General features: G+C 47.0%; 1 protein-coding gene across 1 annotated transcript in view; it reads right to left on the minus strand.

Moving 5' to 3' along the window:
• Positions 1-13,417, minus strand: part of NOD1 (nucleotide binding oligomerization domain containing 1) — a 68,831-nt gene extending 55,414 nt beyond the window's left edge. The window contains exon 1 of the mRNA XM_027574363.2: positions 13,027-13,417. The gene's annotated coding sequence lies outside the window, so the exon portion shown is untranslated. The remainder of the gene's footprint in view (positions 1-13,026) is intronic.
• Positions 13,418-18,401: the final 4,984 nt, after the last annotated feature.

The following is an 18,401-nucleotide window of genomic DNA, read 5'->3' on the forward strand; positions in this document are numbered from 1 at the left end:
AAGATCCCTAACAGAGCTGAGGCCTATTCCCTCAAACATTCCTTAACAATGCAGCAGAGGCCAACTTAGAGTTATGACCCAGAGCGCTCTCAACAGTGAGCTTGGTGGAGTCAGGCCATTCTGCAAGCATTTCTGCTGCGGACACTTGCCACATGGAGACTGGAAAAAAAATACAAACATGAGCAAAATCAAAGCCAGCTTTGCTGGCATCAGGTGCTATGGAATCTGGCCAGGACTCTGAGCCTCTGCACTTACACTGACCCCATCGCTACTTACCACCACCCTCCCCTGAACCCCTGCTGCCAAGTTCTATTCATTTCTCAAAACGTGAGTTTCCCAAACAGGCTGCTGCTTTCTGGAAACTTGGGAGGCTACAGGAAACAAAAAAGGGCAATGGTTTTATACATAGAGAGGATCAGCATATGGGATATGAGTTAACTGACCATGGGACAGTCTCACAGACTCTCCTGCTTCCTTACAGAACAGCACAGTGATGGAAGGATGGAAGTGGGTGGCTCATTAAATAGTTTGGACTAATGGGGCACCTGGCTGGCTCAGTTGGCAGCACATGCAACTCCTGATCTCGGGGTTGTGAGTTCAAGCCCCACATTGGGTGTAGAGATTAAATAAAAATAAAATCTTTAGGGCACCTGGGCGGCTCAGTCGTTAATCATCTGCCTTTGGCTCAGGTCATGATCCCGGAGTCCTGGGATCGAGCCCCGCAATGGGCTCCCTGCTCGGCGGGGAACCTGCTTCTCCCTCTGCCCTTCAGCCCTGCTCATGGTCACTCGCTCTCTCTCTCTCACAGAAATAAATAAATAAATAAATAAATAAATAAATAAATAAATAAATAAATAAATAAAATCTAAAAAATAAACAAATAGTTACCGGGTAGGGTTACACTTCCCTCCCCCGTCGAAGTCCCTTGCTTTGACGTGCAACTCCTCTTCCTCCGGCTCTCTGACCAGCTCCTACAAGATGGCGGCTGCTTCATCCGCCCGGGGCCCACAAGTCAGGGCAGTGAGGACTGCCTCCTGCCAGGTTGTGATGGGCACAGTGCGAGCAAGACACGGACCTCTGTTGTTTGAGCTGCTGGGATTTGGGGTTTATCTGTAACCGAGCCCAGCCTGACAGATACCATGCTTTTGGGCAAGAAAAGCATTCAGCACGTTAGGAAACTGAGGCCCAGGGGGTGAAGTGAGTTGTCACAGGCCAGACAGCCGGCTGGAGGCAGGGCAGGAGGCACACCACAGCCCTCACCCTTCCTTCACAAGACGGCAGTTTCTCTAAGACACAACCCCATGACATTGAAGGACCACCTGGAGTAAAGATAAGCCGCTACAATGGTTTTTCAGGTACCATAAAATTGACTCTATTTATTAAAAGTTAAAATAAAACACCATCCTCTGCTTACCTCTGGCTTACAGTCACCTATTAAAAAAATACTAATATATTAAAAAGGGAAAAAGGCACACAAGGAAGTCACGCATACTCTTGACTGGGGCTGGGGCAGCCGCTTCTGCCTGCTGTGGTCCCACATCCTGCCATTCCACCCAGCTCCGGGCCCCAGAACCGCTGCACCTCAGCCCTGGCCACCACCACCATGACTGTCAGGATGGTTGGGTATGAACCATCATCAGTGATGAAAAGGGATGTGACAGAACCGTATGTACTGGCACAGAAAGATCTTCAAGGCACGGCGTCACTTGAGAAATGCAAGTTGCTGAAAGAAATACGGAGTATAACATTTATATAACTTGCCCATATCACCTACCCTAGAAACACACAAAACACTATATATTTTCTACAAGCATACATCTGTAAACATAAATGCAAAGAAAATATCTGGAAGACAACGCACTCTATGAGTAGAGATTACTTCTGGACGGGGAACGAGGGCACCAGGATTGTGTCGTACTTTTATTGGTAATGTTTTAACTTTTCAGAAAAAGAATATATACTTGCGTCATTTAAAGTTACTTTAGAGCCTTATTTTTTTTTTAAAGATTTACTTATTCATTTTAGAGAGAGAGCGAGAGAAGAGAGCATGCACGCCTGTGGTGGGGAGGGGCACAGGGAGAGGGAGGGAGAAACCCAAGCGGACTCCAAGCTGAGCATGGGTCCTGACCCCATAGCCCTGAGCTCACGACCTGAGTTGAAACCAAGAGTCAGATGCTTAACTAAGCCCCCCAGGAGCCCCACTTTAGAAACTTTTTAATCATCAGGGCATCTTAGGCCATTTCGAGACAGGTCAGCGAAACATTCTCAGCAATCACTTTGTCCTAAGGAACTTTGACTTTCAACTCAAAACACCCACCCCCCTACCCAAAAAGGCCCCGTCCCCATTAAATGAAGTGATGCTTCGTTAAAAACCAAACAAACTCAGACGGGATGCTACAGCTCTTTCTGCACACTTGTAAATAAATGAAATGCTCCTTCTGGTTTGGTGAACTAGCACAGTCAAGCCGACAGGTTTGTGGGTGGGAACAGTTTTATTTTGTCTTCAATTTAGTAGGAGGCTGTCCACTCATGGTACTGCCATTAAGTCTGGTTTGAAACAAGGAATCTAAACTGAAAATATCAATCCTCACACAAAAATTACAGAGCAAAAGAATCAACAAAACCGACTTCCGGGTAGATTTTTTTCAATCTTAGGACCTCAAGCAATATCTTATTGAAGAAATACTCCATGATTACTAAATACTTCATTTCCCTTTGTATTTTTCCCTTCCTTTCATGCAGCACAAACCTCTGCACAGTTTAAAACAATATCGGCTCAACTGCTTTCTGTGGAACGTTCTGACCCCGAGTGGTGTTTTCATTTTGATGGATGATGCCCAAAGGACCTCAGAGTTTTCCACCCAATATCTGCTCCCCACCCAAAAGGTATCATTACCAATGAAACCATTTTAGATTCTTTCCTCTTTCCAGTCATGAAGGTCTAACCAGCAAACAGTATCTCTGGCAAAGCCCCAAGCTGCCATGCACAATACGGGTTTCTAAAACACTCTCACTCCCACAGAGCGGGACGACAGAAATCGATCACTGACATTAGATAATAGACAACTGGTAGTTATTTACTGAATTCAGATTTAAGATGAGTTCAATAAAGCCACCATTCCCCGCCTACTTCAGAGATATTACCAGATTGTAACACATCAACTAGAATAGAGCCTGCCACCCTGATGGTAAATCCCAGCAAAACTTGAACCCCCACACCCATGAGCACTGAGGGTCCTATCTGGATTCTCCTCAAGGAAATCTCTCCTCTCTTGAATAAGATTCATTTTGGTGAATATGATCCACAGCTTCCTCAGACCAGTTTTAAAACGATGAAGATTATACTGTGTTTGTTGACTTGAAGCACCTGGATACTCAAGGTGCCCAACAAGTGGGTGGACTAACCCATCCCAACGGCAATCTCACCGAAAGCAAATGCCCAGCATATTTCTACACTATATTGGTGGAGCTGTGCAGAGAACACATGCAATGGGTCAACTCAAATTGGCTCCCACTTTCCGTGCTGCACAATCCACAAAAACATTAGTTCAATCATGCTCCCAGGCTTCTGACAGATAAACACAAGCTGCTGTTCTTTAATGGGTCTACAGCTCTCTCTCTCTCTCTCTCTCTCCTCTCTCCTCTCTCTCTCTCTCTCTCTCTCTCTCTCTCTCTCTCTCTCTCCTCTCTCTCTCTCTCTCTCTCTCTCTCGGGTTTGGTGTTGTTATTTCTTTTCATTTTTCTTCTTTCTTTTTAGTTTCTTATCCTGGAAAACAAGCCAACTCCTGTATGCCTCTGTCACACCAGAAAACTACTGACAGTTCCCTCTGGAGAAAATTTAGCAGATGGATGAGGCTACAATTATTATTTGAAGCTTTTGAGCTCCATCAACACTCATTTACTTTAAGTATCTGAAAGCCCTTAATCCCTCAGAATTTCAAAGCAGATATAGAAATCAGTCAGTCTCTCATAACCTCCCCTCTCTTCCTCCCTCCGGCTTCCCCCACCCCCTCCCCTTCCATCTATCTGAGTTTCTATCTTCCTTTCTTGGGAAAGTGCCACAGGACTCCAGATGCAGACTCTGCCACCCTGCCTACAAAGGAAGGAATGCAGCCCCAGCTGATGTAAGCACTCAGGATGGGCTGGACGCTGATGAAACGCAGACATCCTGTCACACTGCCGGGACCTTCTGGGAAGTCAAATGTCTGACTCCACATCACTCAGAGTCAAACCTTCTGGTCAAGAAACCCTGTGGAGAATGCATGCAGAGCCAGCCCCTCCCTTATCTGCTGGAACCACGGACTTCCAGGGTGGAACAGAATGTTGTTCAATGCCCCCCTTTTAGAGATGAGGAAACTGAGGCCCAGGGCAGAGTGGGCCAACCAGAACCAGAACCAGAACCCAGGTCTCCTGGCACTGAGGCAAATCCTTCTTTGGTTTACTTCTGGTTAGAAGAGCTGCCTGGGCGGCAGCAGCACATTCCCCCCCTCCCCCACTCCCCAGCAGGGACTGACAGCTGTCCCACTGGGGAAGGGGGGGCCCCCCCTCACCCTGTTCCTCCCCTCAGCCCCGCTCTCCCTGCTGGGAACTCCCACAGTCCTTTATTCCCATTTCTCTCAGAGGGCAGGTACTTTACTTTTTTCTTCCCTGACTTCTCCCTTCACATTGATTGATGGTGGCAGTGAAGGGCCAAGACTCTAAAACCAGCTTGTCTGATTCCAGTCACGAGCTGTGTGATTTGGACAAACAGCATACCACCCTTCTGCACTTCAGTGGTCTTATCCGGAAAATGCAGATAATAATACTAGCACCTAGGGGCGCCTGGGTGGCTCAGGTGGTTAAGCGACTGCCTTCGGCTCAGGTCATGATCCTGGAGTCCCAGGATCGAGTCCCACATCGGGCTCCCTGCTCAGCGGGGAGTCTGCTTCTCCCTCTGACCCTCTTCCCTCTCGTGCTTTCTATCTCTCATTCTCTCTCTCTCTGAAATAAATAAATAAAATCTTTAAAAAAAAATACTACTAGCACCTACCACCTAAGACTGCTGTGAGGGTTCAATGAGTGAATACACACACGGCGTTTGGAACAGCACTGGTCCCACTGTGAGCACTTATCACCGTCAAGAAGGGAGACTGGGCTAGGACTTCAGTCTGGTTCATCCTTGAGGCCCGGCATCTGACTGTGCGGGGTGGTGTCTCTCTGGTTAGTCACCATCTCTCTAGAACATAGAGGCTGCTAGATAAAAAACTGAATGAATGAATCTGGCACAATGCCCTGCTTAAAGCAGGTGCTTCGTTAACATGCACTGAACGAACATGTGGATTTCCAGAGTTCACACACTCGCTTAGGGGAGGTCACTTGCTAAGCTCATCAGTGGATAAATTCAGATTTGCAGGCACCAGTACTTTCTATTACTCGAAGGCATTTATATTAGCTGCTGCCTTAAAAAGCTCACCCAGAGCTCAGCTCTCAACTTCCAGGGCATTGTCTATGCACACTCTCAGCACAAAATCACCTCTGCTTTGTGACAATGCCCCCCACGATGCCTTAGGGGGCTGATGTGCGACTGTTGATTGATATTTTCCTGGTGTTCTCCAGGCTTTGAAAAACAAAGTTCCAAAAACACCCTGCTTGGTATTCATCTCTGAGGGGTCAGTGAATAGAAATATCTCAATAAAGAAAGCCAACAGAAGACAACAGAGCCTTGAATCAGAGACCCAGATCTGGAACTCTGTAAGAGGGTTTAAGTACTTAGGTGGAAGAAAGTGTCAGGTCCGGAAGCCCCAGGACATCTGGAGATGGCATTTAGAACCAACACAGAAAGTGTCTGGGGCTTCCCAAAGGAAAGGTGCTCCATAAGAACAGAATATGTTAGTCATCTCAGAGGCTTGAGCTGAAACTTGACCTTGAGTAAATAAACACTGCTGACCGCTGGTCAAAACACTTGAGACTAGAGACTCTTACTCACTCCACTTGAACATGTAGCCACAGTCAGAACGGCCTGGGACACAAATCTACCCCGGAGCCTGGCCGCAGGGTATCTGGGATGTGTGTAGGGTGGCCCTGAGGGGTGCTGAGAGGTTGAGAAGATGCCAAGTTCTCCCGAGGCAGCAACACTCAGGGCCTGGGCCCTCCAGAGTCCTCATACAGTGTGTCCTATTTTAGGGAACAGGCCCCCCACCAACCGAAATACACCTGACCTGCCATGGTCTCTCACTCTGGGACTTCATGAAAACATCACAGGAGTATGGAGAAAGGGGGCAGTGCGGACCCCCCAAAGCAAGCTGGCATGACGTGGTGAGGTCTCAGCCCCTTCTGGTTTGGAGGGTTTTTCTGTGACCTGAAAGCTCCAAATAATTTTCTTTTTTTTCCAAACCCGGTGCCTTTTAAGGGTATGCAATTTCCCTGGTTGACGAACAGGGCGGAGAAAGCACCTCTTTCAGGGCTTTTGGGCAAAAGCCAGAGGGAGAGCAGACTAGCATAAAAAACTGTCCGATGCCCCTGCCCTTGGCCGGGGGCGGGGGGGGGGGCAGGATTCCCAGCCTTTTGTACCTACAGACCCTGATGCTCTGACAACCACACTCCCAACCTGCCTCTGCTCTTCAGGGCCTTTTGTTCCTGTTTCAAGGAGCCAGGAAGGCCTGGAATCCACTAGCATCCACCCGTGGAGGCTCCTGCTGAAGGATGCTGGCACCTAGGAGGCCCACACGCATTTACACGTCGGCCCCGGAGAACCACAGAGCTGATGCTCCGATTCCTGGCTCTGCCCGCTTTTACTTTATTCTGAGCTTTAGTTGGTTGGTTCATCTAGAAATTGAAAACCATAATTTCTGTCTCCAGAACTGTCTCACACATCGAGAAAAGTTTTATCAAGCTTAACAAATAGGGGTTGCTCATTATCTTTTTCTTGTAGATTACTAACAGAAAAGGTGGGGGAGGGAGGATCTCCTCGAGGCCTCCCATTGCCTTTTACAGTAAACTTCCAAATCCTTTCCAGCCCAGGAGGCTCTTCTTGGCCTGAGTTTGGTTCATTCTTTAGCTCTCTCTGCACATTCCCCAACACACCTGATGCTTTCCCACCTCTGAGCCTTCAAACAAGCCGGTCCCTGTGTCTGGCATGCTCTAACTCCTTTTCATGCCGAGTCCTAGTTGAAAAGGCTCGTTCTTGGAAAGGCACATCCCTGACTTCCTGAATCCTAGTCCAGCTCTGATACTGTCTCCTGACATACTGTTGTGTCCACTTACAGCACTTAGCACTGTTCAGAACTATGTACTGGTGTGTCACACCCCTTCCTCCTCCGCTAGCCTGTGAACTCCCTTTGGCCAGACGCTGGGTCTGTTTCATTCACTGCTGTAGCCCAAATATTTTCATAGACTCCTGGCACTGGCAAGGTCTTCTGATAATATTTGTTGAATTAATGTGTTGAAGAATTGAAGGCCCCATGAGCCAGGAGGAACCAGGAGCTACAAAGAGCTTTCTAGCAGCCCCCAACACCAGGCTGGGGAGCCAGCAAAGCACTTCACACCCAGGGGAAAGCCAGAAAAACCATTACCACCTCATTATCTGAAAGGCGAAAGCATCCACAATGCACCCAATGGAGAATCTGCTTATCTGGGCCCAGCTCCACTGGCTCAGGCCTCTTGAAAGATTGCCAGATTCCCGGGGCGCCTGGGTGGCTCAGACGGTTAAGCGTCTGCCTTCGGCTCAGGTCGTGATCCCAGGGTCATGGGATCGAGCCCCACATCGGGCTTCTGGCTTGGTGAGGAGCCTGCTTCTCCCTCTGCCTCTCTCCCTGCTCGTGCTTTCTCTCTCTCTATCTCTGTCTCAAATGAATAAGTAAAATCTTTAAAAGACTGCCAGATTCCCCAAAGAGGCAAAGCTACGGAGGTGTACAGAAGAGGGGAGAGGAGTAAGAAATTTCAGAAAAGGCAATCTACTTGGAACAGGCCCTGCACTTTCGAGGGGGATGTCCTTTAAATACTCTTGTGCCCACCTGAGCCCCACCGGAAACTTCCAGGCCCGGTTTTTGTGGCCCCAAGTACCCCGCACACCTGTCTGGGTGAAGGTAGGTTTTATTACACCCAGGCTAACAATCTCAGTGCACAGAGATGACGTTTTTCTCAAAATAAACATCACAACCCACTCTTAAGGACAGTAGTCCAGGTGAGTATCAGGCCTCTCCCAACCCCACCACACCCAGTGGATATTAGCTCCACCAGTGGAAGCAATGGTTGAGATTGAAAAGCTGCAAATCTGGGGTGGGGAAGGAGTCCCACTTTCACTCCGTAAGCAGACAATTCTTTGGAAGCTGGGGTCCTGTGTGAGAAACAGAGCTCCTGGATTACAGGAGGCGAGCATGGCAAAGTGGAGGAGGTGAGCAGAGGGAGGGGCGCTCCCAGAGTTCGGCTTCGGGCCGGTAACAGGGCTCTGCTTGCAATCCTGGGTGCAGCATTTACTATCTGTTGACTTCAAGCTAGTTATTTCATCTCACTGAGCCTCAGCTGTCTCATCTGTAAAATGGGCGGAATGATAACCAGCCCAGAGGGCTGTTGGATCAGGGTTGTGCACAGTAAATCTATGTAAGTGTTTGCTCTTACTTAGGGTCTACCAGGTCAGGTGCATCATCATTTCATCAAGCCTCAAATCAATCCTTCCACACGGGTAGAGTTATCCCTATTTTACATATACAAACACTGAGGCTCAGGAGTGTTAGGTACCTTATCAAAAGCCACACAGCTTAGACAGGGCAAGACCAGCCCTCCAACCCAAGCGATCTTCATCAACATTATCATAATAATTACCATTTCTTGAAAGCCAGGTGGTGTGCTAAGCACTTCACACCAATTAGCTCATCAAATACTCAAAACCACTCTGTAAAGAAAGAATGCTTATAACTGTGTGACAAAGGAGGACACAGAGTTGAAGAGGTTAAATATCTTGGCTGAGGTCACACAGTTAAGGAACAAAGCAGGGGCTTGAGCTCAGTTCTGACCCCAATTCCATAGTTTTTTTCCATTTCTGTCCTGCCTGTCTTTGTTACAGACCTCCTATCTCTACTTGAAACCATCAACGTGCCTGAATTCCTATTAAATGCAAAACACTTCCTTGATAAATGGGGTCCATGAGTGGCTCCATCCCAATGAAAGAGCCCATTGTCATGAACTGTACGAATCAAGGATATCCCCAAAGAAAAGCCTAGCATTCCACCAAGTTCCTTCTAGAAGGTTTGGTTTGGGGTCACAAGCAGCAACTGGGGGATGTGTTAAAACAAAGCACAGGGAGTTCTTAGTCATGAAACAAATTAACCTTTTGGTAATTAGAACAACACAAATATTTTTTCAAGTAAATCATCATCTGCTCACAGCTCTTCTGCCATGGAAGGATTTTCCCTAGCAATGCAGGACTGTCCTACCAGGTTGCATGTGGCTCTGAAAATATCTACAATCGTCCCAACTGTTTTCTGCCCCATACCTGCCTAGTGATGAAGACACATAAAGAGGGCAACTACCAACATCCTGAAACAAAAAGAATGTCGTGACTTCTCGTGTTTTATTAAAGTATCGACCCACTTACTAGGGGTGCCTGGGTGGCTCAGTCGGTTAAAGGTCTGACTCTTGATATCAGCTTGGGTCTTGATCTTGGAGTTGTGAGTTCAAGCCCCCATGCTGGGCTCCACGCTGGGCATGGAGCCTACATAAAATAAATAAAAAAATAAAATAACGACCCACTAAAACCCGGTGCTAATCTGGTGCTCACTTTGCAATTACCCGGGCCCTTATGATGACATCTTTATTAGTTCTTTAAACTATAGTATTCTATAATTTAGAGGAAAAGGACTACTCAGCCTAACAAATTCCAAAATGGCAGTTTACTAGACTACCCTTCAGATTTTAATGAAGTGCAACACAAAATTGCCTTGCTGGCTTTACAACAGCTTGCCCCTTGTGAGGGCACTAGAGGGCCAAGACGCCCTCAGAGTGACCGCCCCCCAGATGCGGCTGGCATCAGAGGTCGGGGCAGGGCAAAGGCAGGGGTGGTAGCGAGACTGGCTTGGCCAACTCTGCAACATAATCTCAGCCCACAGTTTGGTCTGTGGCCATTCTAGATAAAACATAAGAACAAGTATTCAAGCCAGGAAGTCTTGCTTTGACAAACTCTATAGCGCTGGGTAAAAACCATAAATTAACTGAAATGGCAGTGACTACTCACTTCTTACTATAAGAGGCAAGTTTGGAAAAAAAACACTTGCCCTCAATGAGCATTTGATGCACCAAAGACTTTTCCTCCAAACAAGTTCAGACTTTGTGGCTGGATGAAAGGAGGCCCTTTGTGTGGGACACAATTGACTTTGCCCAGATGATGAAAGAAAACAGGACTTCCAGAAACGTGCAAAGTATCTACAGCTTCTGCAGGACAAAAATTCAGCACAAGGACAAATTTTAGCTTTTCTAATTTCATCTTGCCTAAAATCCTCCCAAAAAAGGAAATCGTAAAATAAACTGGTAACTTAAACCTCAAATTCTAGGCTTAGGCCTTAGATTTTGAAGAAATATTGAACTCTTTTCTTTAGATAAAAAGAGACAAGAAGGGATGCCTGGATGGCTCAGTCGGTTAAGCGTCTGCCTTCGGCTCAGGTGATGATCCCAGGGTCATGGGATGGAGTCCTGCATTGGGCTCCCTGCTCAGCAGGGAGCCTGCCACTCCCTCTGCTTGTGCTCTCTCTCTGACAAATAAATAAATCTTTTTTTTTTTAAAGACAAGAATCTGATATTCTTGTTTAAGCAAAAATCAGCAATTGCACATATACTGTAAAAACACTTGATCTTAATTTTTATGCGACATCACTGTGTATATTACCAATGTCTAAACAGTGTTGCTGTTACCGTAAGTGATCCTAATGGTCAGTGACACACACAGCAGGTCCCAGGGTGAAAGGTTCATCTGGGGTGTTGGCATTGGCAATCGTAGGATCTGGGTCCCCCTTCCCCGAATTCCTGACTGTTCTTGGTCAGGATTCATTCACTGATTCATTATCCCTAGGCCAAGAGTCAGAGGCAAAACAGGAGCAGCCTGGGTATTGTCTGGGGATGCTGCCAGCTAGAGAGCCACGTGTGTGTGCATGTGTCTGAGACCCTACAGACAGCCCAGCTTTTTTGGGGGCCCATTTTTTTTATCTATGTGACAGCGGGGTGGAGAAGTCTCAAGATTAAGGACTGCTTTTTTTTTTTTAAGATTTTATTTATTTATTTGACAGAGAGAGACATGGCGAGAGAGGGAACACAAGCAGGGGGAATGGGAGAGGGAGAAGCAGGCTTCCTGCAGAGCGGGGAGCCCGATGCGGGGCTCAATCCCAGGACCCTGGGACCATGACCTGAGCTGAAGGCAGATGCTTAACGACTGAGCCACCCAGGTGCCCAGGACTGCTTTCTTTTGTCAAGAAATTCATTCCCATCACATGCAGTAAAGCTATATTCCAGAGCCATCAATTAGCCCTGGGGGCCGGGGGTGGGGGGACCTGGTGGCCTGAGATTCTAGACATCAAAGCACCCAGAGGCCCAAGGGGGAAGGAGCCCTCCCCTTAGCAGGGCAGGAGAAGAGCTGGGGAATGGAGTGTTGAGGGAGACAGCTTCTGGACAAACACCCCCCCCCCCCCACCCCAGGCCGTGCTAAGAAAACGGCTATCGGTAGTGATGTATTTGCAATACTTAAAAAAAAAAAAAAGAAGAAAGAAAACAGCTGTTGGACACAAATAACCACTGCTCACAGAGCACCTGCCATGTGCCCCCTGCCCTGCCAGGTATTTGCTACACTTAACTATATTAGTCCCAGGACAGAGTTACTATTTTTACCCCCAGTTTTCAGGTAACTTACCTATGGTATCACAGAAGTGACAGAATCTGAATTCGGGTCCAGCTTTGATGGACTCCAAAACTCTGAACTTATTTCTCCACTCCACAAAAATTAAATGTACTCTTCTTAAAACCTTTTAAAGTCCTTTCTTCTACCTCCTGGCTGTTGTTTATTTCAAATCCACCTTTTTTATCTGCCCTGCACATGTGGTACAAGTCTGTGTCTTGTCCAATGGCCCTGCTTCTGAGATTATAGCTACTTGCCCCCAGCACCTCCCCGGGGGATGAGGAAGGGTCCATCCTGTGAAATCCACTCCTCTCTAGATATTCACAGTAGAGTTACCCTTCGCTGGATATGGTACAACCCACATGGAGGCTTTCAGAAGGAGGGACAAAGCCAACCTGTGGCAAACACACCCGGCCTCACCCTTAAAGCAGATCACCCAGAAGTTGTCGAGGCCATGAGATTACTGGTTTCCCCCAACTTCATGTCAAATGCAACAATGGCGTCATTTTCCAGAATGCAGAACCAATCGGGGATCATAAGAGAAGGAGCCGGCAGTCCTTCTATTTTTCACAATGGGCCAAAAGACTGGGTGAATATAGGAGGTTCTTTTGAACACGCTATTCACCCTGTCAAGCGTATCCTCATTCCCCTTTTTGAAGCCCAGAAAGCCGGAGGGAAGCCCGCTGCCGGGTCCCCAAGACCACACAGGACACTGGGTGCAGCGGGATCCGTCTTGCAGCCGGACTCCATCAAGGTCCCTGGCCAAACCTTCCTTGGCAGCCGTCCTTTATTTGGTCATTGGTTGTTCCCAACCCTGGCTGCACATTGGAATCACCTGGGGAGTTGAAACGCTATAGAGGCCTGGGTCCCACCCCCACGCCTTCGGATGTAAGTGGTCTGGGATGCGGACGGGGCATTCCAAGTTGCACGCAGGATTTAAGAAAATCCCCTAACGAGGGATCAATGATTCCGCAGAGGCTGAAGTTCATCCGTTTGAACTTTTTCTGCATTCCTCTATTTATCCTCCTTGTCCCACCAGGAGCTTTTCCAGGGGAGCTTTGCATTCCGCCCACAAACAGAATCCCTCCTCTCTGCGCCTCCTCGCTGGCAGCGCCCAGGACCCTAGGAAACTTCTTTCCCCGTGCGAACCATCCCCGGTCGCTGGAACTTACTTGGGCTCCACGTGTGCAGACCTCGCAGCAGCTGGGAACCAGAGCGAGAGCTGGGTGCGCGGAGACCGGGGAGCGCCGAGGCCTGGGAGCGCCGAGACCGCGGTGCGCCGGGGCCCGGGAGCGCCGAGGCCCGGGAGCGCCGAGACCGCAGGGCGCCGGGGCCCGGGAGCGCCGAGGCCCGGGAGCGCCGAGGCCCGGGAGCGCCGAGGCCGGGGGATCTCGCAGCACGAGCAGCTGCGGGAGGTTCGGAGCAGGAGCAGCCGCGCCCCGGCCCGGAACGGGAACTGGCCGGGAGGGTACTGGCGGCCGCGCCCGCTCGCTTTCGCGGGCAGCGCGGAGGGGCGGAGGCGGTGCCCGGCGGACGAGGCGGGGTCGGCGCTCCGGCCGCTGGCTCGCTGGAAGTCGGGAGACGCGACGCGCGGAAAGTGTCCGCGAGCAACCTGAAGAGGCGCTCCTAAGTTCACGCCTGCGAACTCAACGGGCCAGTTGCGCCACGGTGGCCACGAGCTCAGCCAGTCCCCTTAAAAGTACCACCCCCGAGCCTGCAACCAGAGGCGAAGCCTGGGCGCGACTGTGAAACATGGGACACGTGCGCCTGGATGAAAAGTGGCTCAAAGTAATCAAACTTTACAATAGACCATTTACTTCGATTTATACTTTTGAAATCCAAGCCTTTCTTCCTGTTCTTAAATTTGTTCTTGGCAGTGTACATTTTATACTGTATACACTAATCAGTGGTTTCCCCAATAAAATAAGTTTTAATTTCCCCAGTAAAGTATTTTTAAACGTTTTAAACGGGGAAGGTCTACAGAAGGCATACTGATTCTGTAAGTTGTCATTCACACTAAAATACGTTCAGTCATGTGACCACAAATGCTCATGAATATTTAAGTTCTTACCAAAGGCTGCCTTCTGAGAAAAACACGTTCATAACTCAAAAGTAAAAAACTTTGCAAATGTAAAACTGATGGGATACAAAGTGCAACTTGTAAACACCAAAACGAAGACAAAAAAGATACTAATTCTTTCAGTTTACCCTTATATTAACCTCTGGGAGAAAAGTTAGAAAAATTCTCTTTTCTTCTAGGATTCTGAATTTTATCTTCCACGGCTTTTAAGTGTTTTCCATATCCTGTTTCTCTGGCTGCATTCTGAGTAACCTCTTCATTTCTGTCTTTCCATTCATCAGTTATTTTGCAAATATTTTAATCTGCTTTTTAATGCATCTGTGGTAGGCGGAGTAATACCCTTCCCCCGGCCCCCTGATGTCCATGGCCTATACCTGGAAACTGTGAATATGGTGGCAGATGGAATTGAGGATACTAATCAGCTAACCTTAAAATGGGAAAATTATGGTGGATTATCCAGGTGAGCCCAATGTAGTCATAAGGGTCCTTATAAGTGGAAGAGGGAGGCAGAAAAAAGGAGAATCAAAGAGATGGTAAGCAGAGAAGAATTTGGCCTGATGTTGCTGGCTTTGAAGATGGAGGAATGGGGTTCTGAGCCAAGGACTAAGGAGGTTTCTAGAAGATGAAAAGCCAACAAAATGGATTCTTCCATAGAGCCTCCAAAGGAACAGTCTTGCTCACACTTTGATTTTAGCACAGTGAGACCAATTTCAGGCTTCTGACCTCCAGAAATGTCAGAAAATAAATTTGTGTTGTTTTAAGCCACTAGATTTGTGGTAACCTGTTATAGCAGCACTAGGAAACAATACACCATCCACTTAAGTTCTTAATTTTAACAATATATTTACTTTCTAAGCATTTTGGTTCTATTTCCGGTTTTCTTGGTCATTTTTAATAGTCTGCTAATTCCATCACTTTAAAAAATAGTTATTTTTTGTTTTTCATTAACTCTGAGATAATTACAAATTCACATGCAGCTGGAAGAAATAATGCAGACAGATCCATTCACCCTTAACCCAATTTCCCCAGTGTTTCTCTCAGTCTCTCTCTTTCAAATAAATAAAATCTTAAAAAAAAAGAAGAAAAACAAAATCAAAAGTCGGACATTTGACTGAGTCATCCAGGCGCCCCACATGTTTAGTTTCTCTTTCTTTTAAGATTTATTTGAGAAGAGAGAGAGAGAGTAGGGGGAGGGGCAGAGGGAGAGAATCTTCAAGCTGACTCCCCGCTGAGCACAGACCCCGCCCCCCGCCCCCATGCAGGGTTCCATCTCAAGTTCATGACCTAACCCAAAACCAAGAGTCCAATGCTCAAATGACTGAGCCACCCAGGTGCCCCGACATGTTTAGTGTCTCAAGAAACTGCCCAGTTGTTTTCCAGAATGGATGTATCATTTTACATTCCCGGCAGCAATGTATGAGTGATCCAGTTTCGTAGCATCCTTATCAGCATTTGATGCTGTCACAATGTGTTATTTTAGCCATGTTGAGAGGTGTGTCATGATAGTGATATATCATTGTGGTTTTAATTCGCTAATGATTTGGACATCTTTCCACGTGCTTTATTTGCCATCTGCTATCTCCTCTTGGGTGAAATGTCTCTTCACATCTCTCGTTCATTTTCGAAGAGGATTGTTTGCTTTTTTACTATTGTTTTGAGAGTTCTTTATATATTCTAGATACCAGCCCTTTGTCAGATATGTGGTTTGCAAATATTTTCTTCCACTCCCAGCTTGTCTTTTCATTCTCTTAATAGGATCCTTCACAGAGCAAAGGGTTTAGTTTTGATGAAGTCCAGTGAACAATTTTTCCTTGTATGAATCATGCTTTTTGTATTGAGTCTAAGAACTCTTTGACAAGCCCTAGATTTCAAAGATTTTTCTTTTTCTCCCTAGAAGTTTTATGGTTTTATGTCAGACATTTAAGCCCATGATCCATTTCAAGTTAAATTTTGTAGGAGACTTGAGTTAAGGTTAATTTTTTCTTTTTCCTCTCTTTCTTTCTTCCTTTCTTCCCTTGTTGTTGTTGGCCTGTGGATGTCCAGTTGCTGCTCCAGGACCATTTGTTAAAAGGTTATTTTCCCTCCAGTCCTCCATTAAATTACCTTTGCAACTTTGTGTGGGTCTATTTCTGGGTTCTCTCTTCTGTTCCACTGATCTATGTGTTTATCCCTTTGCCAATACTATACAGTCTTAAAATTGGGATGATCCTTCCCATCTTATTCTTCTTTTTAAAAATTGTTTTACCTAGGGTGCCTGGGTGGCTTAGTCAGTTGAGTATCCGACTCATGATTTCAGCTCAGGTCATGATCTCAGGGTTCTGAGATCAAGCCCCACATGAGGCTCTGTGCTCAGAATGGAGTCTGCTTGTCCCTCTTCCTCTGCTCCTCCCCCGCCCCCAAATAAATGAATAAATAAAAATCTTAAAAAATTTTTTTAAATTGTTTTATCTATTCTAACTCCTTTGACTTTCAACATAAATTTTGGAAAAATAATCTTGCTGGGATTTTTTAAAAAATATTTTATTTATTTATTTGACACAGAGAGAGAACACAAGCAGGCAGAGCAGGAGAGGGAGAAGTAGGCTCCCCGCTGAGCAAGGATCCTGATGCGGGGCTCCATCCCAGGACCCTGGGATCACGACCTGAGTCGAAGGCAGCCGCTTAATGGACTGAGCCACCCAGGCGCCCCTTGCTGGGATTTTTATAGGAATTGTTTTAAACCTGTATCAGAGAGAATTGACATCTTTACTGTATTGAGCCTTACAACCCACAAACATGGTATGCCTATTTATTTAGATCTTTGATTTCTTTCATCAGTATTTTATACTTTTCAGCATACAAGGCTTACATATGCTTTGTAAGATTTACATTTAAGTATTGCATTTTTTAAAAAAGCAATTGTATACATTGCAGGTAGGAATGTAAAATGGTTCAGTCAATGTGGGAAATAGTTTAGTGGTTTCTCAAAAGTTTAAACATAGAATTACCATATGATCCAGCAATTCCACTCCCAGGAATAAACCCAAAATAATTGAAAAGAGAAGTTCTGGGAAGTCCTGGGAAGGTAATGGATTAGTGGGATCCTAAGCTCACCTTGTCCCATGGGCACACCTAGATAATAGCCACATCAGTGCATCCAACCCAGAAAATGACCTGAAGACTGGCAGAACAGACATTCCACAGTTAATCATAGAGAGGAGGCCACATCAAAAAGGGTATGAGGGGCAGAGATGGGGTTGGGAACCAAACTCCTCGGGAAATTAACCACAAGCACGGAGAAGGGAAAGAAGCAGACTCTCCATCAGGCACCCTAGACATGGGCAACCTGCACTGGGAAGATGAGTCCTCATAATATTTGGCTTTGAAAACCAGTGGTGCTTAACTTCATGAGTTTTCATAACCAGTGGGGCTTAACTCCACATACTTTAAAAATCAACAGCCTGGAGGGTGATAGGAAACTGAGTCCCCACTCTGAAAGAGACAGTATAACAAAGAACCCCACTGAGACACAGCATAGAAGCAGCAGTTTGAAAAGCACCTGGGGTATGTGTGAAGGAGGTTGATTTACTAATCCTGCAATGTGTGCTGGAGGGGCAGAGATCTTTAGGAGACTCTCTAAGAACAAAAGAGCTGGCAGGAGCCATTTTCTCTCCCCCTCTACTTCCCCAGCCTAGATAGCCAGACACCTGCAGGAAACAGCACCAGCACTCTCCACCTACTTGGTAACACCACATTCTCCTGCCGATCTGGCCCTCCTACCCGCCCCCCTAGGTAGGAGTGCTTCCAAAGTAGCTCCTGCCACATCTCATCCTGCAAGCAGCCCCTGCAAGACCACTGGCACTCCAAAGTAAATCTTGCCCCAGGGAGAAGGGAAGATAACAAAGCAGTATACTCACAGCCCTAGCAGCCCAACCTTAAACTGGCAGTGCAGAGAGAGTGCCCTGCTGATCAGTGCATCTGCAGCCCCAGCAGGCATCTGGCCTGATGCCAGGCCCACCCACCAGCAAAAGCCTCTCGGGGGATGAGGCAAGAAGAGCACCTTGCAAGTTGGTGCCACTGCAGCCCCAGCAAATGGGCTGAGGACAGGCATCTGGTCTAACTGCTGACACCACCCAAATACAAGCCCACCACAGTCTCAGACTGGCCCTTTAACAGCACGGTGATAAAACCTAGCCCACAACAGACTAAATGAGCCATTGCAGTCAACTGCACAGAAGGCAAAACAAGGCTCGGCACATGAAAGCCACATAGGAGACACCCCGAAGCACCTGGCTCTGGTGAATAGGGGACATTGTGCTGTAGGGCACTACAGGAACCCTTCTTCATAAGGTCACTACTTTCAAGATCAGGAAATGTAACGGACTTTCCTAATATGTAGAAACAAAAACAGAGAGTTAGATAAATGAAGAGACAGAGGAATATGTTCCAAAGGAAAGAACAGGACAAAACCACAGCAAAAGAGCTAAA

The sequence above is a fragment of the Zalophus californianus genome, chromosome 12 (genome assembly GCF_009762305.2).
Source record: "Zalophus californianus isolate mZalCal1 chromosome 12, mZalCal1.pri.v2, whole genome shotgun sequence".
NCBI lineage: Eukaryota > Metazoa > Chordata > Mammalia > Carnivora > Otariidae > Zalophus > Zalophus californianus.